This window comes from Rhinolophus sinicus, linkage group LG09, assembly GCF_036562045.2.
Source record: "Rhinolophus sinicus isolate RSC01 linkage group LG09, ASM3656204v1, whole genome shotgun sequence".
Lineage (NCBI taxonomy): Eukaryota > Metazoa > Chordata > Mammalia > Chiroptera > Rhinolophidae > Rhinolophus > Rhinolophus sinicus.
The window spans coordinates 103,577,992-103,605,328 of NC_133758.1; the positions used below are offsets into that span (position 1 = coordinate 103,577,992).

At 42.6% G+C, this 27,337-nt stretch overlaps 1 protein-coding gene and 1 long non-coding RNA gene across 3 annotated transcripts in view; one reads left to right on the top strand and one right to left on the bottom strand.

The window, feature by feature from the left end:
- JAZF1 (JAZF zinc finger 1) overlaps nt 1–27,337 on the bottom strand; it is a 307,297-nt gene that overhangs the window by 153,087 nt on the left and 126,873 nt on the right. The gene's annotated exons all lie outside the window — the stretch shown is intronic.
- Nucleotides 347–4,856, top strand: LOC141573213 (uncharacterized). The gene is made up of 3 exons (XR_012498917.1): nt 347–753; nt 1,799–1,882; nt 2,667–4,856. It is a non-coding gene; the product is annotated as an uncharacterized LOC141573213 (long non-coding RNA).

Here is a 27,337-nt window from a genome sequence, read left to right on the forward strand (position 1 = left end):
AAATCTAAAACTATTCTAAGATAAAAGGTTGTTTAAAAATTAGGGAACGGATGCTCTGAGATATTTGTTAAAGCAAGATGGCAGATACACAGGTGGCTGTTTACTGCATTCTTTTCTGCATATTTAAAATATTTTTGAATATTTTATAATTTGACACTACGAAAACTGTACACATACACACACACATTCCCCGCCCCCAAAGCACAGGTGTTTATTTAGATAAGGGTGCTGTGCTGGGAGCAGACCCAAAACACACCCTCATCCAACCAGTGGCTACAATCCTTTCTGTTTGAGCCCTCCTGGGCTGCTAGCTCTGTCACCATGGAGGGGACCCCCGCCCCCCACCTCAGGATTATATCCTGTGTCCACCCCAGGCTCTGAGGTCCCCTTATATCTAGCACCGTGCTTCCACATCCCATCATACTTACGATGCCACAGAGCTTTCAACTCAGCTAGAACCCTTCAAATGTTACCCAAGGGCTGCCTTTCAATGCTACTCCTCCAAACAGCCGTGGCATTTTGACGAGGGCAGAGGACAGTCTCTGAGCTCACGCTAGTGAACTGAGTGGTGGGATTTCAAGGCACTGTGACAGGTCGAGGGCCACATGGGTATTGCACGTGTCCCTTCTTTGCTTCAAACGGGACTGCACTTGAGAAGAGGTAAAACCCATCCCCCTGTTCCAGTGGGTCTCTAAACTGAGTGATGCTTCCAGGACCAGCCCAGAGTTCTTGATGTCGTGGAAATTAATTAAGGTACCGATTTCTTACATTTTCCAACCTCCGAAGGCATTAAAAACAGGTGGGGAGCTGCCAGGATGGGAATGCAGAAGAAAGGGGGCTAAGAGGCCTAGACAACCCATAAACTGAATGCTAATCCCTGGACTCGCCCACACGGTCCTGAGGCTGGCTATTTTCGCTTGGCTGTTTTAACGCCAATACCAAGGAATGTGTGTGGCGGCCAGCTTTCCCCTGACACCTCTGCATTGGGTCTCACCCAGGCCAAATGAGTGAGGATGAGGGGAGAGGGGCCAAGGGGACATCATTTGGGAGTTCAGTAAATAAAACTCAAAACTTACTGGTTTGTTTTCTAGACCGAACAAGTCAACATCTTGTACCTACTGGTTTCCCCCTGCCCTTATGTGGGCCATTATCTCATTCTGGGCTGTTCCCCTCCACCCTTCAGGGGAGTCAAGTCCAACCCAACCCTAAAGGGCCCACCGAAGACTTAAATGCAGCCCTGGGATTCTCTGCTTGCTTTTTCCTCATTCATTCTTTTCCTCGACAAATATTTATTAAACACCTATTATGTGCCAGGTACAGTTCTAGGCACTAGAAATACAGTAGTGAACAAAAAAGAGGGGAAAAAACGCCCTTCTGTCTCTTGGAGTTAACATTCTGGGTAGGGCAGGGGTCCATAAGGAAATAGGAGATTATGCACTGCTACTATGTGTACTGTATCAGGAGGAAAACTAGAACAGATGAGGGAAGCTAGAGGGACAGACAATTCTCCTGGGTCTTCATGGGCCCTTAGCATATACCATTAACGTAACTTTGTTAATGTTTGTGTTGCCTCTTCAGCGAGATGCCCTCCATCTGGAAGGACAGGGGCTGTTTTAGGCTTCTTTCATCAAGGATTGTGTACCGATTCTGATGAAAGAATTTATATGACGTAGCTGATTCCTATTTTCGAAACTTAGACCTTCTGGGTACAAAGGAAGGTCAGGGGATTGATCGGTCTACCATGTGCAATGAGCCATTCATTTTGCATGTATTTACCACATCCCTATGTCCCTGGCAGAATGCAGCACTGACAAGACACCTGGGAAGCATGTGATTCCTGCCCTCATGATGTGTACATTTTGGTGAAAAAGACAGCCAAAAGGTAAGTAAATAGGAAATAATTTCAAGGTGTGACCATTCCATGAAGGAAACAAGCTGGGAGATAGAAAGGAGAATCGGAGCAAGGAGGCAGGTTTTTCTGAGAAGGTGAGGTTCCGGCCGAGCCCTAAGGGATGAACAGGAACCAGCCAGGCAAAGGGATGAGGTTATGACAGAGAGAACAAGGCCCCAGCTGGAGGAGACGCAAGGGCGGAGGCCTGCAGGTGGGAATGTGCTGAGTGCACGGATGAGTCTGGGCGAGGGGCAGAAGCCAGCCCTCACAGGCCCTCCTGGGCTAGTGCAGGGAGTGTGGGTTTTAGTCTGCGTGCATTGGGAAGCCACAGAAGACTCTAATGAGCAGGAGAGAACATGAGATTTATATTCTAAGACGATCACTCTAACAGGACACTCCCAGAATCAGAGTGACCACAGGTCAGTTTGCCAGGGACACTGTCATTTCACTGTATACCTGTTGCCCCAGCATATTAATAGTACCCCATTTCACTCTCCAAAGTGTTCCAGATTAAAAGAAAAATTATATGGTTATCCTCTCCAGAACCCATTTTTATGACTAATATGATTCACGCTGACATGAAACCCCATACCTCTCTGCCAATCAAATACAGAAGAAGCTGGATACAACACATCCTACAGTGTCAAGTTCAGCTTGCCCTCCAGCATTATAATTATAAAACGGTTCTACTATATTCTGGTGTGTTTTTTTTTAAAGACAGGAAGAAAAGAAAATTCTATAAAATTCTCTCCATGATGTATTTTGTGTTTCACAGCTGCTGCAGGGGAAAACTTTTCCACGGAGCAAACCTAAAATTTTCGTGGCTCAGCTGGAGTCTGTCCTCACTCGATATGGACAAACAGGGTCAGTGGCTACTCTCTGGACTGAGCTCCTAAGAGTCCCGTCCTAGAAGAAGCTTGCCAAAGTCACCTCTGAGGAGCCCCAGGTTACATAACCCCTGTTTCCCTAACCTCTCCTCTCAGGTCTTATTTTTCAAATGTTCAGTCCTCCTTGTGGCTCTCCTGCGTTTCCTTGCCAAGCTCTTCACACTGACACAGAACTTCTGAAGTGATATTCCAGAAGCCCAATGCTATTTCCCTACCACATCTTCCCAGAAGCTCCAAATTTGTTCTCCTTCCCACCTAAGCCATGGACCCGGAAAATGGAAACAGCCCCAACATCCCAAGCTTTACCTCCTGTCTTGCTTTCACCTGTCCTTCTTGGAGCAGACCACCTAAAGAGAGGATTAAGAGTAATCTCACCATCTGGGTTACAAAGGCAAGCATGGGTGGCAACCTGTCAGCTTGGATTACACCCCCTTCTCATGTTCCATTTTAGAACCACAGAATGTCAGGGCAGAGGCAACCTTAGTGGCGTTCTTTGCATTAGCAGATTTAGTTAAAGCTGATCTAAGAAAGAGCCCAGGGAGGAGCTGCAACTCATCCTGCACTGGGGCCCTGCCCTCTGCTTTGTCACCCCTCCGTCGTTCCAAAGAAGTGTCACTGCCCTGATTGTTTTCTATGGATTCGTGGCACAGGTCTTTCCCCGACCCCCTTCTTGGCTTTAGTTTCCTTCTGGAGGATAGAGTATATATGTAATAGGGGTTTACACTCTTTAGAACATGGTATCTTCTGTGTAGCCAGGACTCAATAATTTGCTGACCAAGGCACGCATGGATTCCTCCTGGTTTTCTATCACACGGACAGTTGAACAAGAGTGTTACCAGCTTTTGGGTGGCCACAGGCTCCGGGAGCAGACCCAGGTCCAAACCCAGGTTCTGCCACTCGTTTACTAGTTATTAGTTAACTGAGAAGTGGGCAGAATATACCTACGTCTCTGTGAAGGTTACAGGAACACACAACCTGTTCCCTGAGCACCAGTGGTCCCTCTTTTGCTTCCTTTGCTTAGTTAATATGGGCTCTTACTTTTTTCTCTGTAGGTTAAACTGAGAGAGAGAGAGAGAGAGAGAGAGAGAGAGAGAGAGAGAGAAACAAAAAACCTAACAGTACTGTTACCAGAGATAGCATTTCCCCCCATCCTGAACTACTTAAAAACCCTCCTTAGAAAGACAAAACTATGCTGTTATTTATATCCTTTTGCAAATTTTTAAGAGTGCTGAGATAAAACCAAAATGGGGGGAGGGGGGATTCCTAAAGATATTTGTGACTTAAGCAGTAGTTGGGAAAGTATTTAAATTTAGACAGAGAGCTCAGAAAAGCCTCCTGATGAGGTGTGATCCAATGGAAAACTGCACGGGGAAAATTAATCAGAAAGGCAGTATGTGGGCTAACCCTGCAGTAGAAGGAAATGGGCAAAGCAAGCCAACGTCCCCGTCTGTGCCTTCGTCTGATGATGTTGAAACTGAGGGAAGCACCATTTTACGTCTATGGCCCCCAGGACTGATACCATACTGACATCTTGTGGTGAGAAGTATCATGACATGTAGCTGGCCCCACAGCAAATGGGGCCTTGCTATTAATATTACTACCATCTGTCAATTCTGCAACATTTAAAAAACTTCAAATGTTTTCTTCACCACCAGCTCACTGTTTTCACACCATGGAAACAGAAGTGGGGTGGCTGCCGCTGTATCGAGGAACATGTGTGCTGGCCGGCAGCTTAATTGTGACGTTGGCATTTGTACTCCAACTGGATCGTGCTAGTACCTCTAATAAATGTCACTGTTTTCAGGCATTTGCAACTCTTGGCTGAGCCTTTCTTCTTATCTGGCACCTGAGACTTCGGATAGGAAAGTTACTGAAACGTACTGGTGGTTTTAAAAGTGAAATGAAAACTGCAGCTGGAGCTTTCAAATACCAACCAAACTTCCCCTCAGGAGGGAATAGAAAAATAACCGGCTTCCTTAGAACTTTAAAATTAGATTTCTCTCCACAACCACACCCAGGAGTTACCTGGTAATGGAAGTGTGCCAGAAATACTCCATCTTGCAGAATCCGATGCTGTACCAAGTGTCTAGTACATTTCAAGCATTTGAAGGCACGGGTGTGTCCCAGAAGAGCACATGGTCCCAGAGGCAGGGACACGGGTCCCTGTACCGGAAAGCAAAGGAAAAGTGGAGAAAGGCCTGCACGGGCCAAGAGAGCCCTGGTGTGGGAGACACCAGGAAAGGTTTCTGCAGCACGGCAGCATTTATTTATCTCTTTGGATAAGCAGTTTGGGGCAAATAAAGATGGACATGAAAGCATTTATAGCAGGGCGGGTCAACTCCCGGACCTCGGGAAGCAGACAAAACAGGATTTGATTCCTAGGCCTGTCACTTCCTAACTGTACATCTGAGCATGTTACTCAAGCTCTCAAAGTGTCCTTTTCTTCATCTGAAAAGCAGGGATGATGATTTTTGTCATATTGTAGCTGTGAGGACTGAATGAAATCATGTGTAAAACAGAGGAGTCCGCACATACGAAGGACACACAAATGTCATTGTTACCAGTGGCGGGGAGCAGCAGGCATGGAGAGAAGAGCAGGAAAGGCCACTGCCACCTGTTGCAACCAGGACTGTGTGAGCGTGTGACGGTGGGCGTGTGACGGTGGGCGTGTGACAGACAAGAACTTGAGTGGGGGGGCCCAGGGTGGGAGAACGGAAGTCACTGAACACCCACTAAGGCACCTGACCTGCTCTTGCTTCCTCTGTGCTCCTAAAGTATCACCTGAATCTTCGCCACTTCGTGTTTCCATCGCTTTATATTCTCTCCCCAGAGGTTATTTCAGCTTCTTGAAAGCACAGGCCCCCATCTCAACCCACCCAGCAGAGGGCCGCGTGCATAGCAGCCGCCCAAGAAGCATTTGGCCTGGCCTCTCCCTGTGCTGGGTCACTGCTGGCAAATTAACCTCTCTTGGTGGCAGATTCCTCGTCAGTAAAATATGAATAAATAACAATATCTGCCTCCTTTAGTTGCTGGGAAGATGAAATGAGATAATACAAGTGAAGTGACATGGGACAGACTCTTTAAGGGACAATTGCTATCAGAGCTAAACCAGTTAATGGTCATTTTCTATGAGATCCAGTCCCAAAGGCCTAAGGATATGGTTAGGTTAAACCAGGAAGGCACGCACAATCTCACCACATAAATTTTTGGTGAGGGATTTGTTAAGAAAATTGGGTTATCGTCTTAATTTCTCAGCATTATGTAACTTCTCAGTTTTGAAGCATAGTTCCAAACACACCATGGCAGCACTGCCCTTAATTGCTTTTCCAGACAAAATCTTTCCAAATTTCCACCAGAAGAATGCAGCGGGCACCACCTCATCCTGATCGTCCTAACAAATGGGTGAATCACGCTGTAAGAGGATGGCTTTGCTCCAAAGTCTGCTCCTACTTGCCAACAACGTGTGGCCGTGGGCTGTGGGGCAGGAAAATACCATCTTTTTAAAAATAATAACTTGTATGGGTTTTTTGTTCATTAAAAAAAATATTTGTTCCTTAAAAAAAAATAACAGATAGGACTACAGAAAAAGTGGAAAATCTGGAGGATAAATGTTACTCCTTGTCAACTACCCAGAATGCAGTTGGTGCATTTTGCTGTATTTCCTTCTAGTTTTCTTTGCATGTATTTCTTAGAACAGGGCCAGTCTGTTCACTTATTACAACCTACAGAGTTTGCTTAATATTTTGCTCTTCATAAAACAATTCCTGAGCACTCATTTAGGATACAAAGCTGTGCCTGACATAAAGAGGTTCTGAAAGACGTGTGAGAGGAAGTGCATGCTCTCCAGAAGCCTGTACCTTAGCTGAGGATACCTGACGATACTCGGGAAAAAATAAACAATGGTCTACAGTCATGACTGCAGAAAGGGGTAGTACAAACAAAATATCTGCAAGGGGTTCACACCTACACAAGATGGCCCAGAATGGTCTAGAATGGTCTTGAGAGGGTTTCATGAAGGAAGATGGACATTATGAGTGTGATCATGATTCTACAGATCATTCTGAATGACTCATGACCCTACTGATTTACGCCCCTTTTCTCAATAGGAAGATTTTCCCAGAATGAAAGATTCACTGGAGTCATTCCCGTTGCTATGTCTTTGCTATTATGGATAAAACTATGCTCCTGCAAAAGGAGGGGGGAAAAAAGAAGCTGCTTCTAAAAATACCACAAATGAGCCCAAAAGTAATTCAAAGCAATTTTAAAATTATGTTTTTTATTCATAGGGAAACCAGAGCTTTGAGTAAAAATCAAGAAGTTATCTGAAGAATTAGAAGTGAATTCTGAAATTCCAGAATTCTGGTGTCTAAGCAATACCAAACACAAGAGATTGTGTACACCACATTAGAAGGAATAAAATTTGTTAGGGAGACACCCCCTACTCCACACAAGTGATCTTGGAGGTTGGAACCACTTATCAACCAAACCTAACTCCTGGGGAGAGACTTTCCTGACTGGCCTGTCTTTACCCACTCACTCATTCAGAAAATAGTTGACCCTGGAACAATACAAATTTGACCTGTGCGAGTCCACTTATACGTGAATTTGTTTCAATAAATACGTACAGTACTATAAATGCCTTTTCTTTCCCTTGCAATTTTAATAATAATATTTTCTTTTCTCTAGCTTACGTTATTTGTAAGAATATGGTATATAATACATAAACATACAAAATTTGTGTTAATTGACTGCCTATGTTATTGGTAAGGCTTCAGTCAACAGTAAGCTCTCAGTAAAGTTTTGAGGGAGTCAAAAGTTCTATGTGGATTTCTACACTGTGTGTGGGGCTGGCGCCCCTAACCCCCTGCATTGTTCAAGGGTCAACTGTACCGGTAACTACTTCAGAGTGTCTGTGAATGACTCCAGCACTGGGCCAGTTGTTGGAGACACAGACGTGACGGGAATCGAGTTGACAGCGTTCCTGCCCTCATGGAACTGCCAGTTTAGAAGAAGCGATGACGAGTAAACAACTACAACCCAATGTGATAAACGCCATGGGTCAATGTTAGGCTGAGGAACGAGCACCTGGACGGGGCGCTGTATTACCCTAGGCCCGGAGAATTCGGAAAGGCTTCTCAGAAGAGATGATATTTAGTTTGGAGGAAGACGAGCAGTCAGCTGAGGCATCAGCAGCAAAAGAGACGTCTAGGAAGAAAGAATAGTATGGTAGAAGTTCTAGAGAAAAAAAAACAGGGTAAAATCATGGAAAAGGGACACTGTCCTCATCAAACAGATGACAAAACTGGAAAGGTAAACTGAATTTCCTCAGTCAATGGCTAATAAGGGCACAAGCAGGATTCAAACCCCATTCGGACTCATTCTAGTATATTATTTAATTATTCAGAAAGAAAAACAAGAATTTGAAAATATACTCTCTCTCTCCAGTTGGAAGATGCTGTTTGCTAAAGAAGACTGGTCAAGAGCCCGATCTGGGGTTTAGGATTCTACCTTGAAATCATACCCTCAATTCCTCAACCTTCTTTTCTGGTTAGCGGCATTTTCAGTCTTGTCAGTATGGCTCTCACAGCACCAGGTGTTGGACTGAGGTGAAGCGGACAGATTTCTGGGCCAGGTTTCTGAAACCCTAAATTCTAGACTAGCCTTTCGTCGTGGCTACGGGTTTGTAGGAGATGTGCAGAGGCTGGGTGACTCTGGCCAAATGCACACTCATTATTATTCCGAGCTTCCACACCCAACTTCATCGTGGCTCTCGTAAGTCAGCGGGGCTCCCCGTCAGGTCAGTGATGCATAAGAATGGTGATCCTATGATTTGCTGTCCTCTGACAGTGAAAGGGGACACTATTCATCAGTACACCAGGACAAGTGTATAAACCAGCTTGAGCCAGAGCGTAGCAGAACTTAACTACCGTCACCTGGTCCTCAGGAGCTTTTGTACCTTCCAGCCAAAGGTCTAGATTACAGCAAGTCTAGAGGCCTTGCTGGGTCTAGTTCTCTGGCTTAATACCTCATCCTGTTGCCAACAGCAACGTGTTAGCTCCAGGGGAGGATCAAGTACAAAAGCATCCTTCCCTAAAGCCCAGAGCCAGCCTAACCCCCTACCGAGGTGGGTCGTAGTGGAGGCTGCCTGTTATCTTAACTACATCTAGACCTACACCAAGACAATACCCTCCCCCAAAGAGGGACACAAAAATAAGAGGAAAGGAATATAGTGCAGACACGAGAACGTTTACCCTCTTGGGCACGGAACTGACAGCTCGTAGCACTTGTAGCCTGTGAAGAGCCCTGGTTTGGAAAGCGTATCAGTTCCTCTTCCCCTCAAGCCCCACATTCCAGCTGGAGACTGCAACACCTCTAACATAGCATAAGATGTTTGTGGACTCGTGGATCCGCCTAGAATGTACCGGCCATGAGACGTCCTCAGTGCAGGGAAATCCAACCGAGGCGCCAGCAGCATTAGTGTAACAATTTAAAGCACCATGCAAATGCTGTTTTTTTTCAACTGTACAAACATAAATGGCCTTTATAATTTGTATACTTGTTAAAAAAAAAAAAAAAAGTAAGTCTCATGGAGACCGGCCAGAGCGGAAAAGCCCAATATACCCTGTCCCTAACACAGAACTCTATATAACTAACAGTCACTTACTACATGTTCTCTCAACCGAATAGAACCAAATTAAGTCTTTTTCAAATCACCAGCATCGGAAATGGGAACAGGCGGCTCCTTAATGCTGTCGGTTAAAAAGAGACGCCCACAGAGTGGCCAAAGTTGGGGACCTCTTTCTACACCCTTCACCCCAGGCTTCCATGGCATCGAGTCAGAAACTGATTTTGATTTGCTCTCCCAAGGGGGTTTCACACCTTCCCCCATATTCGCCAGCGTGTCTTTTTCCATTACCCATGTTTAAAAACAGACTCTAATTTATGGGCATTTAGGGCTGGTGAAAGTCTCCAAGCCCCAGGCTGACCACAGACTCAGGCACCTAAATGGTAACAGCTGAGTGGGCTTGTCGGGGGCGATGGCCTTGTCTCCCATCCCCAAGACACATCCTGAATGGATAGGCTTAGTGACCCCATCCCCCTGGGTCTCAGGCCCCAAAGGGGCTCACTTAGGGGTTAGTGTAGCTTTCATGCTGACGAAGGAAAAGTGGGGAAAAGAGGCTCCTAATGCCGGCCCCTGGACTGTTTCTGATCTCTGGCAAGAGATGAAATGTTGATAAGGACAGTCCTTCACTTGCAGGGTACGTCCTCTTTTGGTTATAAAAATATCCTGTCTTTGGTGGCATGATGTTGACAGCATAGGGTGTGTGTTTTTAAAGTCTCTAATTGGCAACATAACAAGTTAGCATCAGGATGTCAATAAAGCTTTTTTGGTAAAATTTTACTGGTCCCTGAAATGCAAAAGTCTGGGAAACCCTGCCTTAGACTCCAGGGCTTGTGAAGGGCAGAGGAATGGCAACAGGGGGCGAGGGCGTGGGGAGGACACCCTTAGAACAACTGTAAATCTGCTCAGTGCCACATCCACCGCAGTCCTGTAAGGGGAGGTAACAAGGACGTCTTCAGCACCTTGTACTTACACCATCTCGGTCGTCCTCACCACTACTCTGCAAAACGGATAATACATGTTTCCATTTTACAGCGAGGGACATAAATAAAGGGGCAGCAATAGGAACGACTCATCCAAGGTAAAACCAAGTAATGGGTGCAAAGCTGGGAGTCAGCCCCAATGCCTGTTCTCCGCCACTACAGTCTGGGGTGTGCAGTGGGAAGGCAGGGCTTCTGCCCTTCATTGAGCATGCACAACAAAGCTCCCACGTTATGGAGGGAGCCTATTTCTAAATTGAGCCTGTCACATTATAAAACCCAGGTGGAATTTGGTTGACTGTCAGTATTTGCTAATCTGTTTATTTGAAACGTTGGTCTTCTGCAAGTGCAATAGCTCTGGACATGACCTTCATCAGAACAGGCCCAAGTTCAATACGGACCAGCCACCTAATCTCAGATGCTATTCTGCGAAGTAACATTTTTCAGCCCAATCTGAAGTACCCATATAGGTCATCCTCCCTTTTTGCTTCACCTTTGGTGTTTAATTGCTTGTTGCCATTTCCAAAAACGGTTAGAGTAGGCTAAAATAATTGTTCTTAACGCTTTCAGAGTTTAAGGGGAAGGATTTTGAAAATATTAGGACCAAAGTGTTCACTTGAGTGTTATCTGTGGATTTAATTTAACCATGTTATGGCTACTTTCCAAAATGGCACAAACCACACTGCGGCTGTATTATTAAGGGTCAGACAGCATTCAGTACTAGTGTATCAGTATTAGTGTCTATAATTATTGTGACCAGTGGTAGGATTGGGCATCGCATTTGGAATTGTCTTCTTTGCTTTAACAACTGCTAAGTGTTGGTGAATAATATTAGGCATTCATTCATTCATTCATTCATTCAACAAACATGTCTATTAAACACTGGCCATTGTTCTGGGTGACAGGAACACAGAAGCAAATTAAAAATACAGACAAAAAGCCTTGCCATCATGGACTTTTCATTTTAGTTGGGAGGAGACTGATGATAAACAGTAAAAACTATACTTCTTAAAATTAAAATGGAAAATTTAAATTTAAAAAGAGTATTTTCACTCCTGGACAGTTTTCCTGGCACATGGAAACCCAGTGAGTTGCTGAAATTTATTTCTTTATAGTAAGAGAAAAAAGTATTTTGCAAAAAAATCTAAAATGATATACTTAATGTGAAGCAAAATCATGCAGATATCTTTTGTTAATACCCATGTTCCTGAAATATCTTCCTTGCATTATTTTTCACTTCTAGCAACTGGAGTGATTCAAAGGATTGTGCTGAGTTCTCTTTAGGGGATGGTTCCAGGGAAGGAAATGGTTCCTAACACAGGATTCACTTTCTTGCATCATCCTGCCAAGTCAAAGTTACTTCTTACAAAACCAACAATTCATTTTTGTGCTGGACCATTACATAGCATGGCAATGTTTTATTCTGAAAACTTGGGCAGAAACTTATGACATATCTTAAGAAAGAAGATAAAAGAGTGAGGATGAAGCAATGCACTCACAATAAATATCTGATATATCACACTTCTTTTGTCATAAGGAATTGCTAACAGATGAAAAGTCAAAAATCCCCTCTAGAATAATCAGCTGTCAAATACATGCAACAGAACATACTGGAATCATACGCGTACATCTCTTCCATCTGGCTGTTTCTGAGGTATAGCCTTTTATAATAAACCGGTGATCCAGAAAGTGAAAAAAAAAAAAAGGAAGGAAGGAAGGAAGAAAAAAGAAAGAAATGGTTGTTATTTTCATTTGAAGTCACCAGAACCAAGGTGAAGACGTAAACCTTCACCCAGGTACTGACTGGACTTCATTTCTAAGTGAAAAGCAAATCACAGGACTAAGGTTCAGACTAAGTAAAGTGCTACATATTCCTTGAAAGTCAGCCATTTGCGGTCCTGTCTACAGCACTGACCTCAGGTATATCTAGTTGAAAGCACCCTTACTTTCAAGATCGAAAAAAAGCAAGAGTTAATAACACAGCCTGACTACCTTATATCAGGGTGTCAAAGCACGTGAGCTGATTAGATTCAGAAAATATGGACAAGCACTGTGTAGGTTTTGCATCTCTAGATTTAGATATGAGCAAACCAGGCGCAAGAGCCCTGTAAGCGGTTACTACAAGAATGTTATACAGAATGTTTTTAAAGAAGGGAAAAAGTGTTCAGTTGAAATATACATATAAAGAATGCAGCCTCAGCCCCGACTGCACTGCAGTCTGAATTTTATAGGCTTGTACAAGGCAGGGACAGAATACAAACAAATCAATGTGGACAGGAGTAAGAGATAAACAGTTTTAAATGCCTTGTACAACTATGATGTGTCTAAAACCAGGTTCACTGCCAAAAGGGGAGACTTGGATGACTTCAGCCTGGCTATTCCAATTATAGGGCTTTATGAAACCAGGAGATACAGCTGTGCCTTCCTGAGACAAGCAATGATGCCTTGTGCAGGTAAATCTCCAAGGTGAGCGTAACTTGTTATGGACCAGGCTGCGTAAGTAAGGACTGCTCATCTTTTCAAGTTTTGGCTTTCATTCTTTCTGGGAGAGACTAGGGAAGATCTTGTAAATTTCACATATCTGTCAGAGTGAGACTCGCACCACTAAAAAAAGTGCATGAGTTACTATGAACCTTTCTACTATTTATAATGTGAAATACAGATCGTGAGTTACCATCTCGACTTTAAAATAGTTTTTATTTATCATTGTGTTGGTTTAAAACAAACTTTAAATAATGTCTCTCTTTTGGTTTAGGGAGAGAGGATAATAAAAGTTTTGATTTCTATTTTGGTCTTAACCAAAAGTATTTCACAAACATTTACTAAGAAGATTGTCAAGTCTGACCTAAACTACTCCCATGATGAAGATATAAACCTTCTTATGTTATATTCAGATAAATAGATTAATCATTTTCATTATTGTGTTTTGATTCACACCAAAAAGAGCATAGTTACCATTAAAAGCAACTCAAGGTCACGGGCTCCCCTTTATTACCCAAGGTACCTCTTCTTGGCATAGGTCGGTTGCTATACATGAAGTGTATTTACCTGTAAGTTCATAAACATTTCCTAAAATCCCTCCAGTGGATAAGATGTTGAGACTTCTGGAGCTATAAAGACACCTAGCTCAGGTCCACCTGTCTTTCCCATCCTTTCTCCATCGATGGCACCTTCATTCATTAGATCTTGAAAAAAAGTCACATTTTGTAAAGAGACTTCAGAAGTTGATACGAGCCAGTAGGGTCCAGGGAAGTTCTCTGAGATGGCCATTTCTGCTGTGTCCACACAGTGAAAGTTCACAGAAAGCATGCAGGGCAGTTTGGATGTTGAGTGGGTGATAGGGAGAAGAAAGAGAAGGCATTTTTGTGGGAAGACCCTCACTGCCAATTCCCCACCCCTCAGCCCCAGAGTGCTTCTGAAGATGGGAAGCAAAGAGAAGGACGAATAGTTTGCGACGCAGTGAGACCGTACCCTGGTTATAAGCACCATCCTGTAGATGTGCACCATTTTTAAGTACACATCCTGCAGATATACGCTGTAAATATACACCAGTTGTACTTTTTTCACTTAGAAAATGGACTTCTTTTCTCTGATAAAGATCCTCTAGGGAGAGGCAGGCATCTAAGCTTTGTCGCATGAGGGAACCTGGCAAGGAAAATGCTCTTCTTTGCGCACGTGGACGCTCTGCTTGTCTGAGAACAATTTGGAGTGTCTCACGTATCCAAAAGCAAAGATTGGGGGCCGGGTCTCTAATCTTTAGGATAAATCTAAAAGTACGTTCTGGGTCTGGCCTGTGTAAAAGCTTATCCTGGATATGTAAAAATAAAATATGTGAAACACATCACTCACAGCCTGATTTCCTCATGGCTCCCATTGTACCTCCTCCTTCCCTTCTTTTTCAACCTGCAAATGGCCACTGTGAAGGCTCTGCCAGGATCAATGAAGAGTCTCCACATTTTGGATACAAACCAAAGAAACAAAATATGTCTTCTTTGAGAGAACTAGATAAGAACAAAATAAATAGGCGTGTAATTTGGAAATTAAAAATAATAATAATAACAATAAGTTATTGGGCATTCTTTGTATGAACCACAGAAAATAAATCCATCTCATAAGTTTGGGAATTAAAGAACGAGAAAGGACACATGAAGCCCCACCATGCCTTGCTGAGAGCCTTCTCTGCTCTGGTGAGTTTGTAAATAGCGTATTTCACTTTCCTAGTGTGAGCGACAGCTTGGGAGAGTCAAACCCACTACCTCATTCACTGGATCGGGTTGCCTGTTCTGTTTGTGGTAAGTGAAACCTTATCTTCACTTGAACGAGAATCTATCCAATATGTTTAGAATATGAGCCAAGGCTATTCCTGAAGCAACCTAACTGCCTGTGTTTCACGCATTTCAAGCTAAGGTCTAAGAGTCAACACAAAAAAAGATTGAGGGCCTTCTATGCTTGAGTTTGGACAGTTCTGGTCAAGTAGGGACTCTATCACCAGGCAAGTGTCGTTACCTGGTAAGGAGGCAACATTATCACAAAGGGCCTATTCTTGGATTCTCTGCAGAGCAAACATTCGTTCTACAATCTCCCTGTGTGTCTCTAACCTCCCGCCCCTACTCAGCTCCCTCACACAATGCTGCGCACCCTAAGACAAAGGCAAGCACTCGTGTATGTCTTTGGGTCCTTGACGCCTCCATCTTTGTCTTCTAAAATGTTACTGTAGCGCCTTACGAAGGACCTACCTACGCGTGGATTACAGAATAATCACCTACGCACATTAGATGGTGAGCGCCTCGCTCACCTGTTCCATCTTTACTCCTACAACGTAAGAAAATGCTTAGTGCTTAGTTGACAAAATGCTGACTGAAGCGAAAACAAGGAGACTGCTCAGACACTGGCACTGAACTGCTATGATGGAATCAGAAGTTCACAAAAATGAAAACATCTCCAAAGAGTTGAAGAGGAAGACTCTGGATTGGGAGCCTGGTGTGTGGTGTGGGATCAAGACTCGACACTGGTAACGTGGCAGGGGACAGGGAACAGGGCTGGTGACAGCAGCAGATCCTGGGGCATAGGAGGAGCAGGCAGAGGCTCTGATTCTTCACGAGACACCTCAGAACCCAGAACTGGTGGGGTCCTGGGGACAGAGGGGCTGCATGTGTGAGCGAGCCTCCCTTGGCACTCATAAAGTTATTTGGGGAGCAGGATCCCTGGAAAAGACAGGACACCTTCCTAATGAGAACTGAGGGCTTGGGAAATTTGGGGGAATGACTGTAGTTTGACCATGGGGCACTTCCCCACCTCCCAGCTGGGGAAGTCAAGGATACACCAGGTATATGGTTATCACGGGCGAGCTTGACAGAATTCTTTCAAATGCCACACGGTAATAATTTACCTCTTTCCTTCCTGATGTGGAAGTAGCCCTGAGTTTTGAATCATGGCACTTTATAGGGACTTTTAATTCTTTTTAAAATCTGCTAGCCCTGATGCTTGATGAATCCCAGTATCCCTCCAGGATAGGATTCTCTTTCACTTGACTTTCCGAAACAAAACATGACAAAACAAATTTCAAATTGTTTTATGCTCTACTGCTTCAAGGAGAAACACACACCCTCCCCCAGCCCCACACACCAAGTTTATATAGACCTTTTTTAAGTGACTGATTCAATGAACTTGAGAAACTGTAATTCCGTTCTTACTAAAGTGTCTAAAGCCAGGTCCACTCCCCAGAGCAATGATAATGAGTTCTGCAGGTTCAGGTGGGTTTTTGGTCCCTTCAGCCAGACCTAGAGGACTTTGCCCACCAGGGTCCCACTGACTTTAAAATAATCAGCTGGGGGAAGAACAGTTTGATGCACAAAGAAATCCTTTCGGTTTCTTCTGTGACCAAATAAGTAGATCTTACTATTTGTTAGTTTATTAGCAGGCAGCCTTTGAGGGTGGTCCGTTAGAACCAAAAATGGAACTTGAGAGAAGATAACTAACCTATATACAATGATTGACAATTGATGTATGTAGCATTTAATATTCACAACATCTCTGTCTAGAAGCTATTCTCTTCATACTTAGTCCTGCCCCATTCCTAAAAGGATTTACAAAAGAGACAAGACTTCTTCATTCACAGAGGAGAAACAAAGACTCCAAACCATGACAGTTAGGTGAGAATGACTTGCCTCTATGCTCACATAGCCCAGTGTGTGGCCAAGCTGGAATCTGAACCCAAGTCTTTTGATTTCAAATGCTGTGATCTTTCTAGAACAATACACAGATGACACCATCATCCCCTTTAACAGAAACAAGGAACTGGATGAAATATCAAAGGAGAAATCCCGCTTCCCATTTTCACTCAGAAAGGAATTTGTTATTAAATAAAAGGTAAACATGCCCTAGCCTCTGCAAATAAAGTATAATTTTTTTTTAACTAGCTTGTGTATTAATGAAATATTATCACAGCCAGTAAGACAGGAGAACCTGCAATATGAAGCAGAGAACATGTAGGCTAAACAATGACTACCCTGAAATTGCTACATTACAGACAAATATAAAAAAGGAGACAGGCCCAATTTATCTGTTGAACAATTGAAAAAGATGAGGGTGGCATTAATCTCAAGGAAAGTGTGTGGGGGGGAAGCAGAAAGAAAAGAAACAAGAAATTTAAGAGATTAAAAAGTACATCAACAAAAATAAATTGCTCAGAAATATTTTCTGAGAAAATAAACTCTTAAAAGCAAATAAGCTACACGATTAAGGCATAGAATTCTTCCTAATTGTTGATTTTTTTTTCTTGTTTTATTTTGGGGGAAAAGGAGCCAGGAGGAATAAACTGAAAGATAAGGTACAGAGAGAGAAATTATGACATGCTTAGAAATTGTTAGCATGTGCCCAGTAGAGAGTATACAGAATGACAAAATGTAAATCAGAAAATATACAATCTGGTAAATTTTCCTTCTGGGTTTTCAAAACCCACCAAAGCTTTCAACTGTTGTCCTGAGCAATTTTCAATTTTAATTCTAAAATAACAGTAACTGAAATGCTGAGAATAGACCGTGGACACATATGGCAATAAACACATGAAAATAAAGAAGGAAAAATCGAATTCAGTTATCAAAAGATAACATCCCTAATAAGGTGAAGGGCGTGTTGGTGACAATTTAGCAAGAAGATTATCTTTTCCTCTAACAATGTAACTTATAAAGTCAAACTGAGTCCCTCTAGTCTCTTTATAACAAAATGTATGTGAGAGGATCGTTTAGGACCCTTGCAACTTTATTCAGGAAATTACAGTCGTTTCTTGGTCTTGATGCATTAGTGTGTCAAAACTGTGGGGGAAAATATAAGTAAGTCAAACATTCCCCAGACCAGTCGTCTAAACATGTCGCTCTTTGCAATAATTACGGTTCCACTATATACTAACATGCACTGGGATGGCAGCCTTGCCAGGATGAACTTCAGGTTAAGTGTCTACTTGGAAAATATTTCTTAAGAAGTCACTGATGTGGCAACAACCTAAAACATCTCACCTTCTGTGATGAGCATCTGCTCACGGGTCATGTACAATATGAATGTACCAGGGACATTCATATTATTGAAGAGTATTAATAGAAAGTTCTCCTTCTTGCTCATTCCTCATCTGGTGTCACAGTCCTGGCGCATTTCCTGGGCACAACCAGGATGCAAACATAAATGGGAGATTTATGCAACCTGACTCTGCAGGCAGCTTTGGAGACAGAGCATCCTGACAAAAGCTCCTTAGCTTAGAGGACGGAGGATGACCTCTGGAGGGCTTTCGGACCTCCTCATGGTGTACAGGTAATTCGGGGGCCTGTCCAAACAAGGAAAGGAAGGAAAACAGCCTTCCTGACTTTATCCCCTTTATCAGACACCCAGCTTTTTCTAACTCTGCCTGGGCACTCTGGGGCACTGGATGTGGGGGGTGAGGCTGTGCTCCCGCAGAAGACAGGGCGGTGTAGTCGTGGAAAGAGCGACGCATCTGGAAAGAATATACATAGCCATATGGAAGACAGCAAACGTACTACTAGCAGCCCTCAGAACAGACCATCTGCACCTGAAGAACAGGCTCTTTTGGTACAACAGGAGCCAGCAGACATACAATGGCTTCCTTCTGACTTTCCACTGGGCGCCGGTCAGAGCCCAGGTTACTTTAAGATGATTCTGGATCTGTGGGGCAAGAGCGGACAGCTGAGCAAATCCTTAGTGGGGCACGAGAGAATCAATCTGTTCAGAGTTTATTTGGGTACATGCAGACCTTGCTTAACTTCTGTCTACTTCTGGCTGAAAACATACTGATGGCTGTAGGAAAAGACAAAGCAGCGAGACTAGCTGTACTTGCACACAATAAATATTATGCTTTCTTGCAAGTGTTTGCTGCAGTAAGAGACAGCAGCTGAGGGATTTAAAGGAAACATCCAAGAGATCTGCTCCGTCAGAAAAGAAAAAATCAGTCACTCTATGTTACAATGAAGCCATTTTTAATTTAATTCTCAAGCAGTTCTTTAATGATTGATCTGATTATAAGAGCTTAGCAGGCTACACTTGGACCTCGGTTGAGTTTATGATTCATATAAAACATTCTGAAAATGATTCAGGGAAAGAAAGAGGGGACATGTTTAGATAAAAGTGAAGGAGGGGGTCATGAGATAGGAGTTCTTGGTCCCAAATGCAGTAACTAATTGTGTGGCTTTTGGAGGGGTCACTTTATTTCTCAGAGCCTCAGTTTCCTCATCTAAAAGAAAGGGAAGGAATTTTCCAGTTTTATTTACATGTGTCTTTTCCTTTTATCTCAATTTCATTAAAAACTGGGTCCAGGTCAAACATACTTAGTCAAAATGAACGCTCTTTCTAAATCCTGAGTCATAGGATCATATAGTATCCAGAGTTAGGTGGGATGGAGCGGTTACCTATTATAAACAAACTCCAAAACACCCAGGACACCTCCAGCAATGCAGACGCGTCTGCTAGGTCGTTCACTCCTTTCTTGGATAGCACTTTTTATCATAGACCCATAACTTCTACCTAATCACTCTCTCTTCTCTAGTCACAAGTACATTTAAACTGCTTTAGTAGAAATGGACAAAGAGATTTGGAATTTTCACTTCCAACATCACAATGTCACAATTTTAAATGGGGGGGGGAAGGAGCTTTTTTTCTTCCAGTGGAAAAAACTTGAAACTCAGTTGATAATTCTTACAAAACAAAGTAGGGGAAAACACCAACCGGAACTTATCTACCAGGTCAACACCACACACACAGCAAGGAGAATGGGAATTTTTCCATGCAATGGAGATTGCCCACATAGATAATTCAAAGCCACAATCATTTTTCCCTCAAGTTTGTGTTGTATGTTTTCTTAAACTGAATTACTCTATAATATTGTTTGTGTCTCTGTTCCATTTGCATGGCCCAAAATAGGCTCCCCAATGGGGTTTGTAGCTATCCTTCTAAATACTAGATCAACAGGCCTACTAAAGTAGAAACCCTGGCTACACAATACCTAGCAAACTGCTTCTTAATATGCTTGTATTAATTAACATAACTAATAGATATATGCTCATTTTTCAGGGTTTTTATGGTTCTAACACTACAAATCAATGTAGATTTGAACTTGTTAAATAAATGATTCATGTAATTTTATTTGCATAACTGGACTAGATAAAGGAAAAGAAGATAAAAACTCTTAAATTTCTTTTCTTTCAAATATGTATAAATAATGGAGATAATCTCTTTCTTAAACAAAACCATTTAACATCTGCTTTTTATAATGTTGTCATTTCTTGTGAACACTCCGTGTTTTCAATTCTTGTTCCCAAGAATTACTTGCAAATATCAAATAACTAAAATTCCAAAAAAAACACAAAGAAACATGCGTACACCTCATAACTCCATGAAATACTTGATTAACTGAAAGCTGAAAGCTGGAAGCCAACCAAACAGAATTCCAGATAACCTGGAGCCTCTCCCTTTTATACGAAAGTAGGAAACTATCAAAAAAAAAAAAAAAAGTATATTTATTTAAAGCAAAAGTCTTGCTGAATATATTTACAGGTCAGTGTGTATCCGCCTCCCTTTCTTTACTTAAAGTAGAACTAGTACACAAGAAGACCAAACGTTCACGATGAACATTCCAGTCTATCTCAAATCATTTGCTGAACAGAGTAGATTGTAAACAGATAGTATCTTGTATCTCTGTAGCTCTCCCGTTAGCATATTGATTACATTTCCATGCTGAAATATTTGTGTTAACAAATTAATACATAGTGGTAAACTGGAGGCAGAAGATATTAAATTTTAAAAGATTTGTGATCGTACAGTTTATTGGAATGTATGACCACAGAATCCTAAGGATGAAAGAGACCTTAGCGATCAATTTGGCCCTCCTTAGTGCGGGAATCTTCCAAGAGGAGTCATGTTTTCTAAAACAGTCTGGTGTCAGGAACTATACTGGACGAGCTCACACTCACACACACATCATTATCATTATCAACATCATCTCACCGCCTCACAATAGTCTGACGAGATAGAAATATTTAGCTTGCAGACAGGGAAACTGAGGCTCAGAAAATGAAGGAGGGAAGATGAGGAAGAAGAAAAAGTCAGAAAGAAATGTCACAAGTTTTTGCCTATTTTTTTCTATGGTCTAAAGTCCAAGGATAAACAACGAAATCAGACAAGACAGAAACGTGCTTCCCCTCCCCCATGTCCAATGCACACATCAACATTTCATAATTAATTTACTGAGAGTATGTAATAAACTAAGCCGAACCCGGGAACACACTGTCCACATAAATGTTGCTTCCTCTCCTCTCAGTATGTTAAAGCATTGTGGTAACGGACAAAAATATTTAAGATCTGCTCCCAACTCTGAAAATTCAGGAATTACTATGTAACTAAAGGGACTTGTGAGGAATGCCAAAGCCCATTCCCCTAAGAATAATCAGTTCAATTGTGTTTTTTACTTTAAAATTCAATAAGTATATGTCTCCTTTCTTTCCCCCCAAGAAGATAAATAACTGGAATGACTGAATACAGCACAAAATACAGACATGGGAAAAGGGTGGCAGTTTTTACTTTGAAATTCACCATTCTTGTCAGTTAAAGTCAGACCTAAAGCATTAATTTATTCTGAAACATTAATTAACTGGGAGCTTTTTTGCATTTAATTTTCTCTGGCATTTTGGAATCTATTCTAAGCCCTGTGGAAATGGCAGGTCTGATGTTATTAAAGTTAGCCTTTCAGAAAAGTCCTCGAACTGAAGACTCTAACACATTAAAAAATGCTGAGAGTCCAGAGATAATGCAAATCTAAAGTATTATTAAAGGGTATTCTTATTATACCTGAAAGAAAAACCTTATTTTCATGAAAAATAAATTCAACTGTAAGGAAGGCTTCAATTTTATATACAACCTGGGCCCTTCAAACTCTTCCTAAGAAACAGCTAAAGCTAGTTTAATTTCATTCATTCATTCATCCATCCAACCATCCATGTACGGAGTGCCCACTACACATCAGGCAGGTACTGTTCTGAGTGGGGCAAGCCAGGTCCTATTCTTGTGCGGCTTACAGTCTAGATGGGAAAATGACAAACAATTATAAGAAAATATCTAAGAGTGATGAGGACAGTTTAAAAATGGGTGGGGGAGATATGATCCGGAATGACTGGTAAGACTTCTCTGAGAAGGAAGCATTTATGTCAACTGTTAAATAAGAAGTCAGCCCAACAAAGATCTGCAAGGAAACGTCTCAGACAGATTGGCTGGTGCCAATGCAAGAAGGCAAGACTGAGCTTGGCAAGTTTGTGGAGCAGGAAGGTCACGGTGATTGAGCCACAAGGCAGGTACTAAGACAGGGAAGCCTGCGAGAGGAAGAACTGTGCCCCCATGAGCACACCTGTGCGTGTGTGTAGGGGGTTGGGGGGTGGGGAGGCTTGGAGGGGATCAAAAGTTCTATTTTGGACGTGGAGTTGTAGATGCCCACTTAAAAGAATGGTTCGAATAAACAATAAATGACAGCAATCACATGATCACCCAGCATCAAGGGAGGAATTCGGAATGGATGCTGCTGACTGGCCACATTGGGTAGAAGACCATAGATTGCTAACAAGCTTTATTCCATTTCACGCATCGCTTTAGATACTCAATTTAATCGAGCCATATTCCATTTAATATTCCCCCAATCCAATCGAGGAGGCAAGTCATGAAACATCTGTCAAGGAGAGCCCGTCCTCTGAGGACCACATGGATTAGTTCTCTTAAGACAGCGATCGTGTGCTCTCAGAGACACTCAATGCTTTCACAGAATGCTTATCAACAGGTGTCCTCAATGAAAATATGTGCCGCAGAACTTGTGTAGGAGAAATGAGAAGCAGAGCTGGTTCAGAGGTGGCTCACAGCACACAGAGCTGTTCTTTGGCTGGTGAACATCAGTGTGTGTGAGTCTTCATTCCTGTGTGTGGTGGCATGGGTGACAGCTCATGCTGGCTGACAGTGGGAGGGAGGCGAGTTCACTGCCTTTCCAAGTCAGACCATCCCAAATGACTACCCATGCTTACTTTGGAGTCTCTGAGATTATAGATGGATTTGGTATAGACTGTATATTAAAACAAACAAACAAACAGAAAAACGTGATGCAGACGTGGGAACACTGAAACTAGACATTTGACTCAAGTGCCAAATTACAAGGCAGCACAGAATTCCATGAGTGCGTCTCCTTCCCAAGCCTCAGCTCTCCAGAAGCCAAGACCATATCCCTGCATCTTGAGCCTCTGCACGTTCCAAGACATTTTTGTGTCTGAGCCTGAGGGCAAGACCTACATACTTCAGATTACTTGAATTTATAGCTAATGACTAGAATAACAACAAACGCCAAGAGTTTTGGTTCTGAGCGTCCTTGCCAACACTTAGGAAAGGGCCACCTTACTCTTTATTAACAAATCTTCAGAGGAGAGAATTCCCCTGGAATGTAGCTATCCGGCAATAAAAAGCACCTAAAAACTCACCTGGAGCATCTCAGAAACAGAGTTAGTACTTGCCACACCAACAAATGCTGCGAATGACCACGTTCTCTGAGAAACTGCTAAGGAGTCATTTTAACCACTGTTGGACTTTCAAAGAATGGCTCCTCTTTTGTCCTATAGGAAGAGATAAAGCCTCCGTACTTGGGTACAAGAATCCAGATCATTCTATGAAGTGCTGCCTGCAGACAGTCGCTAGTCCAGTCTAAGATGATGGGGTTACCTCATGAAAATAAAGTCCTGAGTTCCTGAAAGAGATGGTCTTCCTGGGGGGCAGGGAAGAACACAATTACAACCAAAAGGAGGAATGTGTTGGCACATGGGATGGGTTTTGAAGGATTAACAAGTGCTAGGTTAAGAGGAGTGGAAGATGGAAACGACACTTCAAAGCAGGAGCCACCTGTGTGATGATAAGGAGAGAAGAGGGAGAGTGATGTCTGGGGAACACGTAGCCCCACTGGGTTACAGCACACGGTGAGAGGAGGGAGAGGATGAGGTGAAGAAGAGAAGGTTGCCAGTGCCATTCAGAAGTGCCCTAGAGGTCCTGCTAGACGGTGACAATTACCCTGAAGTCACTGAAGACGAACTGAAGAACTGTGAGTTTGGGGGTGTGGTGTGGGGGAGTGGTGTTCCTGACATGATCAAGTTTGCATTGTAGAAATAGCACAGGCAACAGCTAGTGCATGTCTGGGGGCCAGAGGTGTGCCCAGACTGGAAGCAAAGCAGGAAGATAAAGTAACAAATTAATGTACATAAAAAACCAAAATGACAACCACCCTTTCACCTGCTGCTCGGCAGGAGGGGTCTCTGGTTAACATTGTTTTCCTGATGGTTTCATGTGTACAATAACATATTCTACTTTTAAGTGCGTGTGTGTTGTCTGTCTACCTGGCAGAGGCTTCTGGGCTACTCTGATTCTGCAAAAATATAAGTTGAATGTGAAACTGTGGCATAAGATCTGGGTATCGCTAGGAAGTATACTATACTGTAACATAGAATAAGGGTTCACCTTAGGAGGGGGAGCTAGGTCAGTAGTGAAAGCCATGAACAGTAAAACTGGGAAATGGACAATCTGGCCAGCAGATGGATGGCCTTATATAAAAGATGGCTGCCTGTTAATGGTGGACCATTGGCTCTCTTCACCTCAGAAGATGTGTTCTTCGCATGCAAGAAAGTTGTGAGTCCATCTTCTTCCATGTGACCTCTCACCTCCAACTTTCAGCCCAGGAGCCACCTCCTGTGAGAGCCACAGCTTGCTCTGCCCTCCCTTAATCCCCACACTTCCCACTTCCACCAGGATATCCCCAACAATGTTTCCTTGCGTTATCTTTGCCAGTGAATGGGGGCTGCTTTTTATTCATCTTTGCGTTCTCACAGCCTGGTACATATCTCAGTTTTTGTTTTAAGAAACATTGTCAGTTAAACACTGCTTTAAAAATACTGTACAGCTACTGTGAGACACAATCTGGCAGGTCCTCAAGAAGTTACCCATAGAATTACCATCTGACCGGCAAGTCCACTCTTAGGGATACGCCCAACAGGATTGAAAACAGGTGTTCAAATAAAAACTTGCTGACAAATGTTCAAAGAAGCATTATCCATCATAGCCAAAAAGTGCAAACAATCCAGATGTCCATCAACTGATGAATAAACAAAATGTGGTACATTAATATGATGGAATATTATTCAGCCATAAAAAGGAATGAAGCACTGATACCGTGTCTCCCCAAAAGTAAGACCTAGTCGGACAATCAGCTCTAATGCGTCTTTTGGAGCAAAAATTAATGAGACCTGGTCTTATTTTACTATAGTATAAGACCAGGTCTTATAATATAATATAGTATAGCATAGCATAGCATAGCATAGCATAGCATAGCATAGCATAGCATAGTATCATATCATGTCATATCATATCATATCATATAATGCCAGGTCTTATATAATGTAACATAACATAACATAACATAACATAACATAACATAACATAACATAACATAACATAACATAACATAACATAACATAACACTGGGTCTTATATTAATTTTTGCTCCAAAAGATGCATTAGAGCTGATTGTCCAGCTAGGTCTTATTTTCGGGAAAACGGGGTATATGCTACAACACAGATAAACCTTGAAAACACTATGTGAAGTGAAAGATGCCAGACACAAAAGGCCACATATCGTATGATTCCATTGATATGAAGTCTCCAAAGTAAGTAGATTCCTAGAGACAGAAAGCAGATTAGTGGTTCCCAGGAGCTGGGCGGAGGGAGGAACAGGGAATGACTGTTTTATAGGGACGGGGTTTCTTTTTGGAGTGATGAACGTGTTCTGGAAGTAGATAATGGTGATGGTTGTACAACACTGTGAAGACACAAAAAGCCCTCAACTGTACACTGTCAAGTGGTTAAAATAGTGAATTTTATGTTATACAAATTTTACCTCAATTAAGAAAACATCTTGGTAAATCGAATCTCGGTAAATCTGAAGACCCAAAGAAGTGAACTTTCTTAGCCTGTGTAAGGGTCCATCCATCTTTCCTTTCTCACTTCCTCCTACTTCCCTCCATTTCCAGTTTGCTAGGAACCTTGGACCACGTCAAGCAAACCCTTCAGTCCTCAATTTCATCTGCAACATGGGAGATGGAATAAGATGATCGGTTTACAATATTTTCTGCTCTAACGTTTGAAGGACAGTTTATTGGGACGATGTACGTCTTATGCAGGGGATAGCCCCTGGCAGAGAATGGACACAGGATAAGAGGTCCCCTTCCTCCAATGTGTTTGCACTGTCCTAGATGATAAGGTGATTGGCTCAAAAATTTGAAGAGTCTGTCAGCATTCTCTGAAAGTTCAGCAAGATAGCAGGAGTTACAAAGAGAGCTAAAAACTTATTGTTCCAAAGGAATTAAAAAAAAAAAACCCACAAAGTGTATTTTTCTTTGGTTTTTAATTAAAATTGACCTTTCTAAATCTATGGCTGGAGGCTGCTATAGTAATGAAAAACGATGTCATTTACTGGTGAGACTAGCAGTGCGCAGTACAGTGAAAAAGGTTATAATCATCATAGAATGCCTACGTCTGTACGTACATACCACCCAACTGTTGGGGAGGCGGGGAGGGGGAGATAAAATTAAGAGACATTATAATCACACTTGCGTGAAGGACTGACCCAACCGTATTTGAAACCCAATTGGAGTGGGGTATTCTGGGGAAAGTAGTCTCAGCTTTCCTTTAATGCTTCCAACAACCAGAAACGCAAGTGGCAAGGAATTCACTGTCTAAAAGAGACGAAATTTTGACACCAGGGGTCACCAGGGTCTAGCCTGAGGGGTAGGAAGGAAGGAAGGAGAAAGACTGAGAGAAGGAGAAGGAAGGTGAAAATTAGGGAGACATAAAAGAAATCCATTTATTTTGCTTCTTCACAGAAGGTGGGGGCGGGGGCAGGTGGCAGGGGTGGGAAGGAGGGAGGCAGGAGTGTGTCTGTAGAAACGCTGCTGAATGGCCAGGTGTCTCAGACCATTTTCCCTAAAATACAAAATGTTTATTCTGACAGTACCTGGGCTGCTTCCTTTCTTCCTCACACAAGTCAACTGAGACCGAATCACACAGTTGGGGAAGTTGCCAGGAAAGAAAACACTTTCTAAGGGACCCTTGGAGAAAAGCTCTGCTGAAGTGAGATTCAACTATTCCTCTGCTAGTATTCCCATATTCTGGATTATTCAACACTCAGGGGTGCAGGAGTGATTCTATGCAGAATAAGAAATACCTATTAGTTTAGCGACCACGGCAGACTGATCTGCTAAAGCAGAATGTGTGCGGGGAGGGTGGTGAGACTGATGCTGTTAGAAACACTTCACAGTAGATGTGGATTTTTAAAAGGAACTTTTTTTTTTCAGCATTAAAAAAATCATAAAATAGCATTTGCCAATTTTTA